Source organism: Haemaphysalis longicornis, unplaced genomic scaffold (assembly GCF_048455015.1).
Source record: "Haemaphysalis longicornis isolate Haplotype H1 unplaced genomic scaffold, Haemaphysalis longicornis Haplotype H1 scaffold_16, whole genome shotgun sequence".
NCBI classification, from domain to species: domain Eukaryota; kingdom Metazoa; phylum Arthropoda; class Arachnida; order Ixodida; family Ixodidae; genus Haemaphysalis; species Haemaphysalis longicornis.
The window spans coordinates 12441633-12460832 of record NW_027526266.1 but is presented as its reverse complement, the minus strand read 5'-3'; the positions used below and the strand labels follow the sequence as shown (position 1 = coordinate 12460832).

General features: G+C 48.7%; 1 pseudogene; it reads left to right on the top strand.

The window, feature by feature from the left end:
* The first annotated feature begins 10212 nt into the window (after positions 1-10212).
* LOC144166223 (uncharacterized) lies at positions 10213-17820 on the top strand (annotated as a pseudogene).
* Positions 17821-19200: the final 1380 nt, after the last annotated feature.

Sequence of the window (19200 nt, the reverse complement as noted above, 5' to 3'; positions counted from 1 at the left end):
AGCGCACTCACACTGAGGCAGAAGTTGCGATAGGCAATATCACGAATAACAAAAAAATTAAAGTGAGAGGTGCTTCAGTCGCCACGGACAGCATGGTGTGGTGCCCGCCTCGGTATAAAAACGGCAGCATCTTGCATTCCGTGGATGATGGCGAAGGGGCTGAGTACGGGGACTCGAATTGACACACAAGTTGCGCCCCGAGTGACATCCGATTTGCGCCCCGACCATCATTCAATTTGAGCCGTGAGTTGCACCTAGATTATTCCTTAAATGAAACTGCAAAGCACGGCTCAAATAAAATTTCGCTTGATTTTCGCTTGATGGTGGTGTACGCAGGGATAGACGCGGACGGACATTGGAAGGTCCTAAGGTACTCCACACCGTTACAGGTGAGAGAGTAAGCTGTTTGACTCTCGGGTACTAACTCACGGTGGTAGCTCAGTGGGTAAGACGACTGACACTAACTCTGTCTGGTCTACCAGACGCAGGCTCGAATCCTGCCGGTGCCGGTGCCTGTGTGATTGTTTGCGATTGGAAATGCTATGCGCACGGGCGCGGACAGACGTTGTGCGGTCCTAAGGTGCTCCGCTTATAATAATTTACACGTGCCGCCAAATCAGTGTCGATGGGTGTGGAAGGGAGGGGGGGTTGGATAGTTAGTGACTTTGGGAGAGGGGACGATTGGTTTGGATCCGCCAGTCTGAGAAACAGTGAAGCAACTCGATAGGTAATACAGCACGGCGTAGAAGCCACGCCGCCTGTTGCCTACCCAATGGCGCAGTCGCTTCAGCATGACGTGCGTGGCGCGTGATTATCCTGAGCACATGATTATCTTGAAAAGCGATTGGGAAGGGCAATTACAACTCTACTCGCCGGAGTGATTGCAAATGGCGGACCGCACTTCTTCCTTGAGAAGTAAAGATACGCGGATTTTCCCGGCCGGAAATTTTCTTGTCACCGCGTGTAACTGGCGCATCTTTAGCTAGCTTCCGGTTAGATTTTTGTTTTAGAGTTTATACTGCATGCATGAATGGCAAAAGCTGATAATGCAACCACAAATACACAGCGAAATTTCGAAGAAACAGTCAATAGTTCTATCGGCGTCTTCCCGTAATTTGAATACACTCTATCTAACGGTGGCTGAATAATTTAAAACAAAAAAAGTATACAGAAATAATTAATAATATTGTTGGTTATGTTATATTAACAAAAGCCAAAAAATTGAGGATACCTTCGCTTTACTTTGCTTTTAGTTCCACAAGTGCTCAGTTTATAAAAAGCGAGCTCCGAAAAGCGGAAAAAAGAAATTTACGAAAACCCCCTCGAAACAATCTGAACAGTCAAGCCAAGAGCAAACTCCCATTCGGCAAATCAATTTACGACGCTTTAATCGCTTCACTCGACGCTTTACGCTACACAATTCTCTCGAAGAAAGGTCGCCGCGGCAATCCTACTTGCTCTATTAGAATCGCTGTTTTACAGCTCAGCGTCTGTCCTCTCCGTCCCCTTTTCCGCTTAAGAAAATCGTGTTAACGTAGGGGCTTCTACTCGGTAATTTGTCGTGCGCGTAAGTGTTGAGGTTTTTAATATCCCAGTGATCTGTCATTTGCTACAAACTTCAATACACAATTCAGTGGACCGGCCTCGCCTTTTGTCGAAGATGGACAATGGAATTGCGGTACATAACGACAGTCCAACTATTGAGACAAAAAACGTGTAAGTGGTTTCTTTTCTTCTTTGCATCATTAGAGGTTTGCAGTGCTGTTTTGCCTCCAGTTGTGGCAACTGTAATTGTGGCTCACGTACCAGAATCCAGTTAGAGCGGTAAAAATTTGCAGTGGAGGAAACAGGGAAGGAGAGCAAGGAGAAGAGGCTTGATGCTGATACTGTAAAGGGAAATCGCGCTGTACCTCAGAGCCACAGGGGGCAGCTAGAGGATGGACAGCCTGCCTTGACACAACGCCCAGTAAGCATTGTGTTCAGTTGTTCCATTGCCTGCAAAGCCGTAGGCGGAAGCCGTCTGCTATATGGCATGGCTTCCACTGTGGAGTTACTCTTCAAACCAAAAAACATGTTCTCAATATTTTGAGCTGGAGTCTATACCAACTTTGAAGCCCCTCTGAGAAAAAGAAGCAAGGGCTGGGGGCTGTTGCGAAGCAGGAATTTCGAAGTGGCGTCCCAGAGCATTAGAAGATAAATGTCCCAATATATATCTTAATGGAGCTTATTGCACCAGAAAACTTCGCTCGAAGCACACGTCGGTACGGCAAACAGCTCTGAAGGAGGAACAGCGAGATATGAAAGGTTGTATTGCTCAATGCGCCACCCTGAGAGACACCGGGGGTCATGTTATGGAAGCATGTCTTGCCATTTGCTACAGATGCTCCTGTCCAAAAGGTAATTACTCATCCAGTCGTACATGCGTCCTGCGATGCCTGCAGATCTCATCGCTATGCGGGTAGCCTAATCGAGAACGCATTGATATGCCGATTTGATGTCGATGAAAACGTGGATTGTAGCGTACAGTGGGCTCTTGGCTTGAATTACATACGTTGAAAGGGTAATTACTTCGCCAATGGTGCTCTTCTCATGGCCAAAGCCCGACATCTGCGGCGGATATTCGCTTCTCTCAGATCTCAGTATAAACACAGCAGAACCACATTTTATATGGGCTTACAAAGAACTAATAAGCGTATTACGCTGAAAATAAGCAACATTTGTGGGGTGTTTGCCCGGCTTCAAAACTGGCACAATGGGACCGCGCATCCGTACTAGTTAACCTCTGCTGGTCTTCCGGAAGCAGTTGAATGTTCACAGGAGCCATCTCTTTGCATTGGCGCTTAGATAACATAAAACACCATAACTTCCCCCATCACAGCCTTGAGAAGATCCTTTGCTGAGGACTGAGCAGCTTCAACGCTTCTCATACCGATGTGTTCATCCATAAATGGTGTGTTCGGTGATGGGTTTGCTGTTTTTAAGCTAGTCGGAGGAAAGGACCCCGGTGCGGCAGTTGTTTTCAAACGCGGATTCAGCGACATTTAAATCACTTACCTTCATTCTCTGAGAAATAGAATTTAAAGCAGCAAAATAGTTCACTGAGCACAGAGGCCGTGTAATCCGATCCATGTCGTTGTCAGCAGGCTTTCTAGGGTCTATCTTCAAACGGGGAGGCAACCCTTCATGCATGTCTAGCTACTACAGATATCTCTGAACGAACACTTGTGTGCGTCTGGGTTCTGGTATGTCTTCTAACGCGCAGGCCTTCTGCACGCGCCTTTCCGTCTTCTACGGATGGTCCCTATATTCTTATACTCGACGTGAGCCTCTGTATTCTCCTTTGGCAGGCTCGCGGGTTTGCTGCATAACCTCCGGGATTTTGCGATGTTAATAGCCTCGTCGTATTACGGTAAACTACTAGCGCTATTTCGATGACCGCTGTGAAGTTGGTGAAAAACAGAACTGCTGATTTACGGCGACCAGTATGTAAAACTTTGTCAGTAATTTGAATTGCTACATTGTCGCTTCTATGAGATTAAATATCTGCAAACAAGCTTGTAGTCATGATTAATGCTTAGAAAACCCTCGCGACGTCAAGGAGGGTTGATCATTGCTGATACAGTTTTGCTGAATTCGGTGTCACTTATAAATGTGGGCCGAAATGTTTCACTGGTCATCTCCTTTTCCAGAACAGAATGTCTCCTAATTTTTTTTGCTCGTTCGTACAGCACTGGGCGGGATTTGGTTCAATTTGATCACCACTTGTCAAGTAAATCCTCCTTTATCACCTGGTATTCTTCAGCAATATATGTGCTTGGTGGGCCTGCTGTTGTAGTTGTTTTGTCACTTAGCCTTTGGTTATGCACCCTTGGGGAATGCACACTTGTTCTGTGCTTGAGGCAGTGCCTAAATTAGGAGCGTTTTATACCCGAAAGCGATACGTGACTAGGTTGGCGACTGCATGGAGACAGCCGCGTTCACCGTGTGTCATTTAGATATTTTACGCAAAAAAATGTCCACGACAGCTTTCCCTTTCGTACGCGTATCATCACATTATACTCTTTCCACAGGCCATAAGTATCACAAATTCAGCCACACAAAAAATGGGCGTACATCAAAAGTCTGGTCCACACACTTGTTTGACCTAGGGCTCTTGCGGAGTCGGCGTAGCCACAGCAGGGAAAGTGATACCTCAGAAAGTGCCGTCACTTAGAGTCGTGCCGAAGCTGTAGGCTGTAGTCGACATCACCAGAAGACTTGGCGGCCTACCTAGCGAAGAATAAAACACGCTTGATCGCTCACATCGTACACGTATATCGTCGGAGATCCTGTACAACTTTCTTGCATTCTACTTTGAGTTGGAAAGTTACCGTAAGCACTGTTACCGTGTTGCGTACCTCTGATAAATAACATCTGGCACAAGGCAAAGGCAATTTATTTTCACTAGCTTCCCACTGCTTCACTACGGCGGCATTGGCTGAAAGAAGCATCCGAAAAGTAACTACGTTTCTTATCTCATGCACTGGCCCGGTCAAAAAATGTCATAAAGAAGCACCTTCCGGAATTCGCAATTCCAAGAAAGTCAAACCTTACACCTAGTTAAATTTTCGAAAGTTAGTGCACGTAAAGGTTGCACTGGCGTCGTTTCGATGTGTAAAATGCGAGGCAGACTGTCTTCCCGAGCGTCAAAAATTCGAAACAAGGCTCAAGATCGTTGCTTTCCTGCGAGGCCGTTAGAGTGTCTTCTGCTCCACGTAGAGCTTTCAACACTTTCCCTTCAAAGCTTTAGTGGAAATGGCGCCGTCAGACGGTTGCTGCGTACGTTGTGATGGCGTTGAACACTGCGTGTATTTAACGCGACGGCGTTATTATGGCCCTTTTTTGATAACTCCGTGGCTCCTAGCCGTCCGCTACCAGCCGTGTTCATCAAGCTATAGCAAAAATACGTCACCGCTTAAAGACGAAAACTGCGATTGGCGCAGCCACACGCGAGAGCTGGCAATTTGGGAGTGGAAAGAATGTCAATGATAATATCGCGGAGAGCAAAGTATGCGCGATTTCAGCAGCCGCAGTGCCGCCGCACCAATACCATGAAGTCCGTTCAACGCACCATTAGAAGTCAGATGTTCCGGTGGACACAATCGGCAATGGTGCCCGAAACTGCTCCTATGACACCAAAATGCCGCTCCCCCCGGAGCTTACGCCCGCGCAAATATTTGTTCACCTGACTAAAAAAGGGGTCACACGATTAAAGCCACGCTCTCAAAAGACATAAATAGGCTAGGATTTGAGCAGAAAGGAACTTATTGTTTTCCAAATAAGAAAAAAGGAATGCATATACCGTATAATTGCACACATTTTTTATGTTATTTCTTGAATTTATTCGGCTGTCTGCCAAAGCATGAATGGCGACACGCGACAAACTTCAGATATTACCTAAAACTGGCATGCAACGAAGCAGTCACGTAATATAGAGAGAGCGAGCTCGTTATATCAAATTTTGGAGCCTAGCTCTGCATGCAGCAGGTCTTTCACCTCGTCATAGCCATATAGAGGAGTGGCTTAAGCAATGTTACAATTACCAAAGTTCAGACAACCTTTACTATTTGGCCCACATTGTTAATCGCCTGACCAGGAGAAGAGCAGGAAGAAGAGAAGAAGCAATAAGACTAAAGAAGAAACTCATCGTGAGCTGCATATTGTGCAGCTTGCCGTACAACAGAGTACCCACAGAAAAAAAAAACAAATAAACAGCATTATCTTGACAGCATCTAAGGTCAAAATAAATTTCCCAGTTTTTAAGGCCACCGAAGAGGCCCTAAAAGTGCCACTTTATATCACTTTGAAAAAGTTGAGAGATTTCACGTTACAGTACAATGTTAGCGCATGGCGGCAAGAATCGGGACAGGTCACTCTATTAAAAATGTAATCAGACAACATGATATACATGTCACCGATCAAGCAAATTTCCCCAAAAACTATCCCCCTACCGGAAAACATGAAGCCAAACCTACAAAAGGAGGCCAACTTAACATTGTCTGGAAGAGAGTACCCAAAGACCGAAAACTCAGTATACACCCACGCCGGATAATACGGAAGTACGAAGGCAATCATTGTCGTAATGGACTACATTGCCAATCTTTGCAACTACAGGACCCTCCTACAAACAGGAATTCAAGAAATGAAACTGGAGCCATCCTCTTCGGTATCCGCCAAAGGAAGTGTTCCATTGAAGCTGAAGCATTATTACAGACTCTCAAAATATCATTAGCTTTGCGGCCTATACGCTTGAGAAAGATTCCTCCGTGCAAAATAAAGAAAGCTGACAAGAACACATGGACGCCCGGACAATGGCTTCTGGCACAAAATGACGCCACTGGCCTACACGCACGCGAATTTTCACATTGTGGTCCTCGCGACTTTAAAAAACACTGAAAACGTGTCCTCATCCTACGCCTTAGAACAAGCACCTTTGCCGTGAGGCACAGGTTTTCCAGCACCGAAGGATCAAGCTCTGATGCGCACGTGTATCCACAAATATAGACGGTCGAACATGTTCGTCAGATATTCTTGTTTTAAGGATATTCTGTGGGGTTGTTTAAGGATATTCTGTGGGGCAAGAACTCAAACAATATATATATCACACTATCAAGACTTTGAAAGCAGCCCTTACCACCCGTTAGCTAGTTGAGCTACTGCATCGGAGGCCGAAGACTTTGGTTTGCACCCTTGATTACCTCAAAAGCTGTTTGTACCCTTTTCAAAAACCGGCTACTTCTCACCGAATAAAGGTCTTCTCGCCACCCTTTTCGATCTTGTAATAAAAACAAAAATCTTCGCTACTGCCACGAAGATAGACAAAAAGAAATTTTAAACAATGATCTCGTCGTTACCCGCTCAAACTGACAAACGCGCAGAAGCTGCACGTTTTCATGCCGCATTTCGTAAGCTTCACAAACGTAAATGGCCTTTGTCTTTCCTGTGCCGCTGCGACTAAAACCGTCGCAGCGAGTTCGCCTTTCTTAGCTCACCTCAAGGCTACGAACAAGCGAATATTACAAGATGCAACCGTGCGTTCCAAAATGACCTCCCTACACTGAAGTTACCCTGTCGCGCCGTCGACCTTGAGACTTAATCGCGGATGTCCTGTTCCACATGCTGTACCTGTTTTATAGACAAAATAGAACTAATATAGTCTTATAAAAACTTTTGTGACCTTCCATGCGGCGTTTATTGGACGTTATAATTTTTTTGGTTCTAAGATGACCGCTAACGTATTTGCTCTTCAACTACAAAGTCCTCAATGAACGCCATTCGTCCTTAGGGTGCTCCTCGGATATTTCACCCCATTTCTGCGTGACTCCACTAAACCTGTGCTCACACGACTGACGCGTTATATAAGACCGCATATTATGGGAGCCCGGCAGGAAACTATCTGACCACAACCAAAACCATGACGTTTCAAACACCTGGAGTTATGTTTCGCACGCTGCCTCCTTACATATGAAAGTTTTTTATAGCATACATCCTAAATGGTTCAGAAACCTATCACAGCAAAGTGAATTTTTTAACTTTAAATTTCACACGCAGTCTTCACCCTAAACCTATATTTGAGCTTTATTGGAGGCCCACTAAAGAATGCAGACACACGGAGGATATTTAAGGTGTCGGCAACGAAACAATGAAATAAACGCAAAGGATTTTAACAGAAGAGCTGTTTAAGCTTTTAGTTCCGCCGTTGAGCGTCACGAGGAAACTCAGCCCGAGCGCACGTGAGCGTCCGCCTAATGAGCGCCTGTCGTCGGCCAACTCTACCTTCGAGAGCTGTCTTCCCACCATTCGGGGGGACGCTACCAAGATGCCGACCTGGGCGGACTCGGTTTCGCTACGCTCCTGCTTCCGAAGCTCTATGAGCCTACCGCAGAGTGCCAGCCACCCAAATCCTGCTCCACGACCTTTTTCTAGACGTTCGCTTTCACCTGATACCATCCAAGGTGAGCCCCGATCAGCCACGTTCAAGACTCGACCCGATTCCTGTGGGACCACGTTTTCGCCGGACGCTAAGCCTAACGCTTCCAGGGAACGTCCTGGCTCGCCAGCAGCGGCGGCGTCTGCCGCGTTCTGTCGATATTTACTACTTCGCCGGTGCTAAGCTCTCAAGCCACCGCCGCTGCTGTTGCTGCCCTCGCTGCTGGTTTGCACGTCATCTCCTGCTTGCAACGGCTGTTATCCGGGACGCTGTTTTTTGAACTCGTCGGCGGCACTGCCGCCTGGCTAGCTGCCGGCGGCCATCGCTGCTAATATTGCTCACGTCATTGATGGCTCCGCCGGAGCACTCGGTGCTCCCAAAGGATGTGCCACTGCCCCAAGGATATCAACCTGCAGTCTAAGACAACCTGAATGCCTTGTTCCCGCCGCTGACTTCAACGAAGAACCCTACTACCGCTGCCATGCTTTCAATGGTGCTGCTGCAGCCGGACACCAACCCATTCACCCCACTCCGGGAGCTTGAGCAACAGAATGGCATTGAAGGCAAGCCTGACAATGCTTCCCATCAAGTCAGCATTATTTCTACCGCCCCGAACGGAGACAAAAGCGCGCGAGGCTCGCTCTTGTCAACACCCGTGCGACAGTTCTCATACATGCACAGGGATTACCTTATGCGAGAAGCACACCTCACATGACCCCTGGTTCCGTTCACCGCCAGGACGAGGAGGACGGTTGGATACCAGTAAGCTATCGACGTAAGCAGAACCGTGCGATGGTCGCGACGACTCCGAGCCCAGGTGCTCCACGCAAATATCAACACACCGTCATCCTGCGGCCTAAGTAGCCGTGCCGCATCATTGATGAGCAGTTCATACGATTAGACAGAATCATAACGCACCAAATTTGGGCTCACCTCAATCTCTCTGGGGAAGACCCACTGCCGAAGTTCATGGTTCACTATTTAAACCATAGCAACCAGCTCGCTGTCGACGCGGCCGATCCCGAGCTGCGCGACGCCCTTCTCGCGATAGCGTCTCTGTCAATCAACGGAAAAGACGTTCCCTTTCAAGTGTACGAGGCCATTGGTCGCAACCAAATCAGAGGCGTTATTAGAAACGCTGGGGACGTGACTTCTGAGGAACTAATGAACTCACTGCACTGTCGGAAGTGCAAAATCCTGCAGGCACGACCACTTGGTGACAAGAGCACTGTCATAATCATATTTGAAGGTAAGAGCTTACCAATAAGGTCGGCCTGGGGTCATTTATCATTCGTGTTTTTACGTACCGTGCGCGAATGGCTGTCTGTGATATATGCCACAAAATTGGCCATTACAAGGAGCAGTGCCCCAATACTTTGGCAGCACGATGCCCTCAATGCTGTGTGCGGCAACACGAAGTGGGCACACAAAGTCCGGGCACAGAACCGAAGTGCCGCAGCTGTGGTGGTTCACACTTGGCCACAGCCACAAACTGCCCAAAAAGAACACAACTAAACCAGAAAATCGAACAAAAAAGCAAGCCGGCTGTGCAAAGGCAACGCAGGAAAAAGCAGACGCTGGTGCGCCAGCGCCACAATCCCGAGGCAGAACAAGGTCTTTCCAGACCCATGATGAAGGCAACACGCCAGAGTTTCTACACCGGGCCAACGGTACCCCCCAGCTGCACATTCTGAGGACAGCGAGAGAATCGCCTTCGCGGATGTAGCTAGACAGGCAAACGCGCGCCTAACAATCGGTTCTAGCAACGCAGCACCGTGTGCATCATGCTCAACACTAGCTCCCTCCGCGCCGCAACCTGCCCCTGGTGGAGGGGCGAAGCTTTCTGGAAGGAACTCAGCTCATTCAACAGCGATCCGGCTTCCCGGTGACCACCCACATCCGCCCTTTTACTACGACACTCCAGGATCTCGAACGGCGTCTTGAAAACCGTATGGCGGTAATAGAGAAATTATTCCATGCAAAGGTTGATCAGCTCATAACCCGGGCCATAGAGAAATGCGTCCACATCATCATGGAGCGTATCACACTTTCCGGCATGCTCCCTTTTGGCACAACTACCCCGACAACCGTAGGAGCACATGTGATGCGTACGCCTTGGGCACCATCAAACTCTATTGCTCCTTACGCAACAACGCCCCACCAATGCTAGCTTTTCAAAATCATCGCAATGGACAACTGTCTTGCAGTGTAATTGCCGCTCGCTTCGTAGAAAAAGGGCTGACATGACTACCCGCTTCATCAGCAAGCGAGACAACAGTCCACTGGTCATTGCCGTTCAAGAAATCAACGGCCCTGTGCTGAAAATAAGGGGCTATGACGGCTACACCCCGTCAGAAGACCTAGCTGCACCCACAAAGACGGCACTGTGCGTGCGACAGGGAACTACACACGTGTAATTAGATACGCAACCGTGATGCAGCAGTACTTTTAGCATTGTCGGTTGCCGGTTAGAAGTCTCATCACAGCGTACAATCCTTGTCTTCTGCGTGTACGTTGTTCCCGAAAACACAAGAAAAAGAGGCAACAAGGTGCCCGTTGATCTCAGTTTTATCACCCACTTCAAGAAGCTGTATCCATAGGACACCATATTGCTGTGCGGGGGCTTCAACTACCAGCACGTCGCCTGGGGATACAACTGCAGTCCGTGCGGCAGGCACATCATGCAAGATGCCTCGAAGTACGGGCTGACACTTTTCAATACGCCCCAAACACACACTAGACTGGGACAGAGAGTTTACCAAACAGACACGTCACCAGATCTCACCTGGAGCACCCGCCCACAGCTGTTTTAGTGGGAGGTGCTCGACGTTTGCATGGGAAGCGGCCACTTTCCGATACTCATACCTTTTCGTACAAGTCCCACCAATACAAAGGTTAGGTCAGACGCCACTACACGACTAAGCCATATAACACACTGGGACAAATACCGCGACTTATTACAGAAGCATCCTCCGGCTAATAACATTGACCATCTGGTATCACAGCTATGCGCAGCAAAGCGGAAAGCCACCAAGAACCTACGGGTTTTGCCTGACCATCCAGAACCTGATAGACATCTGCTCACCTTATGGAATAGAAGGCTCCGGATTCTCGCTCAATACCGGCGGTCCGGCCACGCTGCGCGCAACAAAGCACGGTTGCGCAAAATACAGCGTTTCATTGAAGAGTACACGACTCCAACGCGTCAGACCGCTGGATGGTAATTTGTGAATCTATCAATGGGAAAACTCACACGTCCAAGGAATGGGCCATACTGCGCTCTCTCCTCGGTCAGCGCAAGACCTACAACGGCGCGGCTTGTGTGGCCTTCCGGGAAGGCATTAGCGCTCAGGAGCTCGCCGGACAGGCCGCTCAGTGTTTTTCCTTCAGACGTCTCGCCCTACAGAAACCACGTACTAGAAGGATGCAAGTTCTGAAGACAGCGAGCCATTTAATAGTTCCTTCACCATGCTCGAGCAGGAGCATGCCTTGCAGCATGCACGTCTTACTCCAGGAGCCGATGGAATATGCGTTGCTCACCTACGCAATATGCCCTACGAGTACAAGCACGCTCTTCTCGTCAAGTTCAACCGTGTTTCGGAAACAGGGGTACTGCCATCCGCATGGAAGTTTTCTGTGGTCAAACGCATTACGAAGCCTGTTAAGCCACCATATACCTTATCAAACCTCCGTCCGATCTCTTTAACATCATGTGTTTTTAAAGTAATGGAGAGCATGGTCAACAAGCCCTTTTTGTGGTACCTTGAAGATCGCGACCTTTTGGCTCCTACAACGTACGTATTCCGCCCTGGGCTATCAACACAGGATGTGCTCCTCCGCCTAAAAGAGGATCTTCTCGACTCTAATTCAGTGCACCCACGAGCTGTTGTTGGAGCTGACATACGCAAGGCATTTGATGGCGTTGCACACAGTACCATCATGACCACAGCACGTGCCCTTGGCATCAGAGGGAAAATGTACAACTTCATAGGGGGCTTTCTAGAAGGGCGAAGCTACCAAGTCGAAATTGACCAAGACGCCAGTGCTGTACGCGTCAACCAGGTAGGCGTTCCGCAAGGCTCGGTGATATCACCGACCCTGTTTAATATAGCTATGCATCAGCTGACAAGACGCCTTGCGGATGTACAGGGCCTGAAATACGCGGTGTATGCTGATGATGGCACTGTGTGGACGCATCAAGGATCCATCAGTGAGCAGGAGGACGTCTTAAAAAGAGCCCTTAACATTAATCATGACTACGCGACGGAAACAGGTTTACACACCGCCCCAGACAAAACCGAGTTCATCGTCAATCATGGTGGCCGACACACCCCTCTCAAGCAGGAAGAAAAACGGTCTTTTAAACTTTACATAGGTGATCGACCCATTACTCGGAAATCTACTATCTGAATACTCGGTATGCACCTTGACGAGAACTGCACAGCGAGCACTTGGTTCCAGCGGGTTACGAGGACCAGCAAACAAATCCTGCACGCTTTACGCAGAATCTATAACGGCACTCGTGGAGTAAACGAACGTGAAACGCGACAGCTTGCTCAAGCCTTTCTTGTTTCCCGTATCATGTATGGACTGCCGTATCATCCGGTCAACCGCACGCAAATGCTCGCGCTCGATCGGCTACTTAACGAGGCCAAACGCATTGTTACTGGCCTTCCAAGGTACACACGCCTCGATGCACTCAAGGGCTGTAGCAAGCTCAACAACCTTTCTGAGCTCGTCGACATGCACACAGGAGACAAGGCTTCGAGCGACAAATGCCGGGCGGTACACGCTCATGCTGCTCGGGCATGCCATCCACACATTGCCCACTCTGCACAACAAAACACCGCCGTGGAAAGTCACTCCACTCACCAATGGCAAGCCACTTCCATGTAATATGGACCCCACTCAGGGAGTGCGGCGCCTTGCCTATGCTAAGAGGCATGCTAAGGCTACGAGCTCCCCCCCCCCCCCTTGACTGAACGCATCGTATCCACGAACGCTGCACTTCCGGTAGATAGTACCAGCAACACTTGCTATGCCACTGCGTGGTACGACCAGACAACTGGGTGCCAGAACCGACGCCATCATGTATCTACAGAGGTGATGTACAGCCCCCGCGCAGAGTTAATGGCCGTTCTAGATTATTTGGAGTAGGCCCTCGAAACTTCATCTAACACTGACCCCGTCCACCATCGTGTGTACACTGATTCTCAGGCTGCCCATCGATCGTGCGCTAATGTTCTTTACACATATCATGTGATGCAGAAGATCCGACACCAGGCCTGCCTACTCCGTGAACGTGGTCACGATGTTACCATCTTCTGGGTCCCCGCGCATTGTGGTATCCCCGGAAACGAGAGTGGTCATAGATTAGTGCGCACTCACCTTTACACCGCGCTAGCCAGAGCCTCCACTCCTTTTCCTCTTCTAGCTACACCACGCGAGCTAGCAGATCTGATGGCAGACAAGTATTTGACAAAACAACAACGTGCGGCCTCCCTCACAGCAGTTGCAATACACTCTTGATACTACCACTCCCATCGAAGATATTCACACGGCGAGAGTCTGTCCTGCTTCGAAGAATTCAGACTCCTTACTCCTTTTTTTGCTGAACCGTTTCCACAAAGGTGACACACCACCGCCTGTAACTGGCACCTGCTCCCTGTGCAACTGCCGCGCTGATCTCGACCACCTGTGTTGGGAGCAGAGGTCGGCGAACTCACTCATGAGTCCACTCACTCAGACTCATTTGGACTCAAACTCACGCGTGAGTTTGAGCTTGAGTGAGCGCGAGGTTAGTGTGGCATGGTGAGTTTGAGCTTGAGTGAGTTTGAGCCGAGTGATCCCGACTGAGTTTGAGTCCGATTGAGTTTGAGTACGCCTGAGACCTAGTGAATTCTGAGTCCATTTTGAGTTCTGAGTACATTTTGAGTTTGACTCCATTTTGAGTTCTCAGTCCATTTTGAGTTTGAGTCCATTTTGCGTTCTGAGTACATTTTGAGTTTGAGTTCATTTTGAGTTCTGAGTGCACTTTGAGTTTGAGTCCATTTTGAGTTCTGAGTGCATTTTGAGTTCTGAGTACAATTTGAGTTTGAGTCCATTTTGATTTCTGAGTACATTTTGAGTTTGAGTCCATTACCCGCCGCGGTGGCTCAGTGGCTAAGGCGTTGCGCTGCTGAGCACGAGGTCGCGGGTTCTATTCCCGGCCACGGCGGCCGCTTTTCTGATGGAGGCGAAAAGAAAAAACGCCCGTGTGTACGAGATTTCGGCGCACGATAAAGATCCCCAGGTGGTCAAAATTAATCCGGAGCCCTCCACTACGGCGCGCCTCATCGCCTGCGTTGCGTCGGCGCGTTAAACCCCACAATCAATCAAGTTCGAGTCCATTTTGAGTTCTGAGTCCATTTTGAGTTCTGAGTACATTTTGAGTTTGAGTACATTTTGAGTTTGATTACATATTGAGTTTGAGTACATAGGAGTTTTGAATCCATTTTGAGTTCGAGTACATAGGAGTAGCCTAGCAGGCAGCCCTGGTTGGCTGTTAAGTTTCATGTGTCACTGTGGGCTCGGAATTCAGGTTACCTGCGGGTACGGCACCAATCGCGATCTGCATGATCTATGGGAGGGAGGGGTGTCTGATTTTTTTTAGTTTGTTGTTGAATTTTCATGGACATAAGCACTTACTGTATACCTAATTTTCGCGGCTGAGCGCGTGAGTGATAATTGACTGGTGAGGTCATAAAAAAGGGTTGTCTTAACTTTTCCTCCTGACGGATCCACTAAGAGCATTGGAAAGGGTGGTGGGAAAGCACACGGCGGCGCTGGCGTGCTGGTTGTTCGCCTGCTACTGTTAACGGCTTGATATACTAGGGGTCACAAAGGAAGAGGTGAGAGCCGGGGGGAAATGGGGGCGGGGGCTGTCCTTTCTGCTGTTCCAAATAAATTAGCTGAATTAACTGGGCAGCGCCCCTTAAGACAGAATAATGTTCTAATTAGATTGGGTGAAAAGTGAAACTGATGAGGCTAAGGCGTGTAAGGTATCAAATGAAAGGTCCGGATTAACGGAATCAAGCGGGATAAATAAAAAATGCTTCCTGATTGTAGTCATCAGGCAGTCATAATGAGTCATAGATTGGGTAAAAATTCAAAATGACGCTGCGAGGGCATGTGGGGAATCAAATTCAAGGTGTCGATGTGGGGAATCATTCGAGACGAAAATGAGTTTTGGATACATCATGACGTAGTCATGGTAAGTCATAGATTCGGTTAAAATTCAAGTTCATGACGCTAGGGCGTGTGGCGTATCAAATTAAAGGTCTCGATGAGGGTAATCACGTGCTTCCTGATTATTATCATGACATAGTCAAAATGGGTCCTAAATTAGGTTAAAATTCACAATGATGCCACTGGGCGTCTGGGGCATCAAATTTAAGGTTTCGATAAGGGAAATCACGTGGGACAAAAATGTGGTAGGGCTATATCATGAGATAGCCATGGTTAGTCATTGATTGGTTTCATTTAAATGTGATTCCGCTAGGATGTGATGGGTATCAAATTAATGGTCTTGATGAGTGGAATCACGTGGGAGAAATACAAAAATGCTTCCTGGTTATAACCATTAGATTGTCATGACGAGTCTTATATTGGGGTAAAATTCCAAGTGACCCCGGTAGGTCGTGTAGGGTATCAAATTTACGGTCTTTACGAGGGCAATCACGTGGTACAAATAAAAAAAGGCTTCGTAGTTTGAATCATGAGATAGTCATTATGAGTCATAGATTGGGTTAAATTCAAGGTGAGTCCGCTGAGGCATGTCGGGTGTCAAATTGAAGGTTCCAGTGAGGGGAATCACGTCGGGCACCTAAATAATGCGTCCTGGTTACAGTCATGAGAGTCAAGGTTATTTTGACTGGTATCAATTCCATATGACCCTGCTAGGGTGTGTGGGGTATCAAATTAAAGGTCTCATCGAGGGGGATCACGTGGGACAAACATAAAAATGCTTTCTGGTTATAATTATGAGGATATAGCAAAAGGTATATAGCAGAAGGTACACACTCACACTCACACTCACACGCTCACTCTCACTCTCACTCTCACTCTCACTCACACTCACACTCTCACTCACACTCACACTCTCACTCTCACTCACACTCACATTCTCACTCTCACTCTCACTCTCACTCACACTCACTAACTCACACTCACTCTCATTCTCACTCTCACTCACTCTTACTGTCACTCACGCTCTCACTCACGCTCTCACTCTCACCCTCACACTCACTCTCTCACTCACACACACTCTCACTCTTACTCTTACTCTCACTCACACTCTCACTTTCACTCTCACTCACAGGCACACTCATACTCTCACTCTCACTCACACTCACACTCACTCTCACTCTCACTCACACTCACACTCACACTCTACTCTCACTCACACTCACACTCTCACTCTCACTCTCACTCACACTCTCACACTCTCACTCTCTCACTTTCTCAATCTCTGTGAGGCCATTTGAGTTCTGAATTCATTTTGAGTTCTCAGCCGATTTGGAGTTCTGAGTTCATTTTGAGTTTTGAGTACATTTTGAGTTTTGAGACCATTTTGAGTTTGAGTACATTTTGAGTTTTGAGCCCAATATGAGTTTTGAGTGCATTTTGAGTTTGAGAACATTTTGAGTTTTGAGTCCATTTTGAGTTTGAGTACACTGAGTTTGAGTACATTTTGAGTTTTGAGTACATTTTGAGTTTTGAGTCCATATTGAGTTTGAGTACATTTTGAGTTTGAGTACATTTTGAGTTTTGATTACATTTTGAGTTTGAGTACATTTTGAGTTGTGAGTACATTTTGAGTTTTGAGTCCGAGTGAGTTCTGAGTTTTGCGCTCAATGTGAGTTTGAGTTTGAGTGAGCGCAGATGTGCTGCTCAGCATTGAGTCTGAGTTTGAGTGAGTGGTGATTCGAAAAAATTGCCCCCACCTCCCCGAAGGGAATCGTGAGGAAGTGCGAATGCATTTCTTGCGCCGAGAGTACACGGCGTCGTAATTCTGACATCGCCTTGAGAGGCGCCCAGCCAGCGAACGGTCTAAACTGGAGCAGAGCGAGCAGGAGACTGTAGCGAGAGAGCGCACGCGAGCCGACCCACGGAGGTCTGGCGGTTTATCGCTGCATATAAAGGGGGTACGCCGCGCTGAGCGCACCGAGCCAGGTGGCTGAGAGAGCAGGCGGGCGCGCGAGAGAGAGGGGTGCGCGCGCAGCTGCAGCCAGCGAGGAGAGAGGAGGAGCGAGCGAAGGGGGAGGGGGACGCGCGCAGCGGCGCACGGCAGCTGCCGGGAGAGGAGGTGGTGCGTGACGTCACGGCGCGGGTGAGGAGAGGGATGCACGTGGCGCACACCGCCGCGCCACGAGGGAGCGGTGAGGGCGTGGCGTCACGTGGTGAGTGACGTCACTGCGCCGTTGCTACCGACGCTCCTCTCCGCTCTGCGCCGTTGCTAGGGAGAGCAGGGCTGCGGACGCCGCCGCCGCCGGCGATGGATGGTTTGGGGTCGCTTATAAAGTGCATCGCACTTAAAAAAAATTGTGAGTGAGTTTGAGTGAGCCGCGCCAACTTTGCCGAGGTATGGTTGGGAGTGCCCCCTCTACATTCCAGCTAGACTTCGTGCCCTGGCCACCATAAAACGGGGACCCTGGCCTTCTTCTCTCCGGAGATGGACCTGTCCGGATCCCAAGCCTCCGGATCGAGCCACTGAGCTCTAGCGAGCACTCCTGTTTCTTCATGACCCGGCGGCGCCACCTTTTGGTGATCGGCTCCGCGACTGCAACAAGATTCAAGCGGCCCCCACTTAGCTGCCTCCAATGCGTTCGTAAAAAAACGGAGGCAGCCCAACTCTTTCCGTCTTCTATAACACCGTAGTCTTTTCCACCGCAGTGCCCTCGGTACATTATAATGGGCAATAAACGTGGTTTCATTCATTCGTTACCACCGTTTGGGGCGTGAACTCTGACGTGCTGTTTTCCTCCCCAGTTATGGTCCGTTCGCACCTCAAGGGCGGAGTACAAATGCCGAGTTAGCGAGGCCTGTGCCGCGGGTTCCAGTGCGTGCCAAAACGGTCAACTTTGGGAGAGATGTGAAAGGCTGCGGCCAAAACTACCTGGGCCCGCATGTCATGAAGAACTATTATCGGCATGTTGGAAATCCATATGGGGTGCAACAGCCGGGTTTCCGATGAAGGAAATGGTGCCGCCAGCTCTGCTCTTTCGCCAGCGTTGCACCACCAATTCAAACAGCAACAATATATCCCTGTCGTTCAGAAGAATAACAGCCAAGGCAGTCACTCACTTTCTGTGGCGAGCAAGTATCCGAACCCATGAGGCCCCTAGCCAATTTTTTCGTGTTGCGTAAAAACAGGCTAAGTGCGAGTAATAAACAAGATCGGCTGTCGATCAACCCCCACTAGAAGCACCTACAGTTACTCTCAATGCCGTATGGTTATGTAAATACGATGGCTCTCCATTAACAAATTCAACATTGCACGCTTTTGTAGTGCCGTTTCCGAGAAAAACGAATAGAGAGTTGGGCATGGGTCGTATCTATGAATGTTGTGCAGTATACTTTGACTTATGACCATTGGTTATATCACTGATGTGTTGACCCTACTTGGACCGGTCAATCACACCTGTCGACTTATGAGTATGCGTGCGGGTGCTTGGGCCTGGTGCAGCAACACACTTGTCATGGTTGCGGCAAAGTGTATAAGATATAATAAATTACGCCAAAACATACGATCCGGGATGTATTTTAACAAGGAGCATTGAGGGGTGCGTGGCGCAGAAACGCAGGCGCAGACTCTGAGTGAAAAATCCGGAGCGCTACAGTGCGACGCGCTCCCGCAGGCCACAGGATCGGAACTAGCTGCGCCACCCGGTGGTGCGCGAGCAGGAGCGGAAAGTTCCCGCCGCTCACGGGGGCCGCTAAGGGTTGCGATAATGTAAACGCTTGGGTGTAATACCCAGTGTTGGCATACTGAGCTATTTATAGCCAAGTTATGTGACCTATTTTTATTCTTTTGGGGTTGGGGATAGGCCGCTTAGGGCCGAGCAATGTGGACGTAACTCCATATTCCTCTATGTTCCCAGACCTTTCCTAGCGGAAATACCTACGGTTGGAGTACTTTTCGTGCCGTTTAGTTTGCGTAAAGGACACCTGAAACGCACCGTTTGTACTAC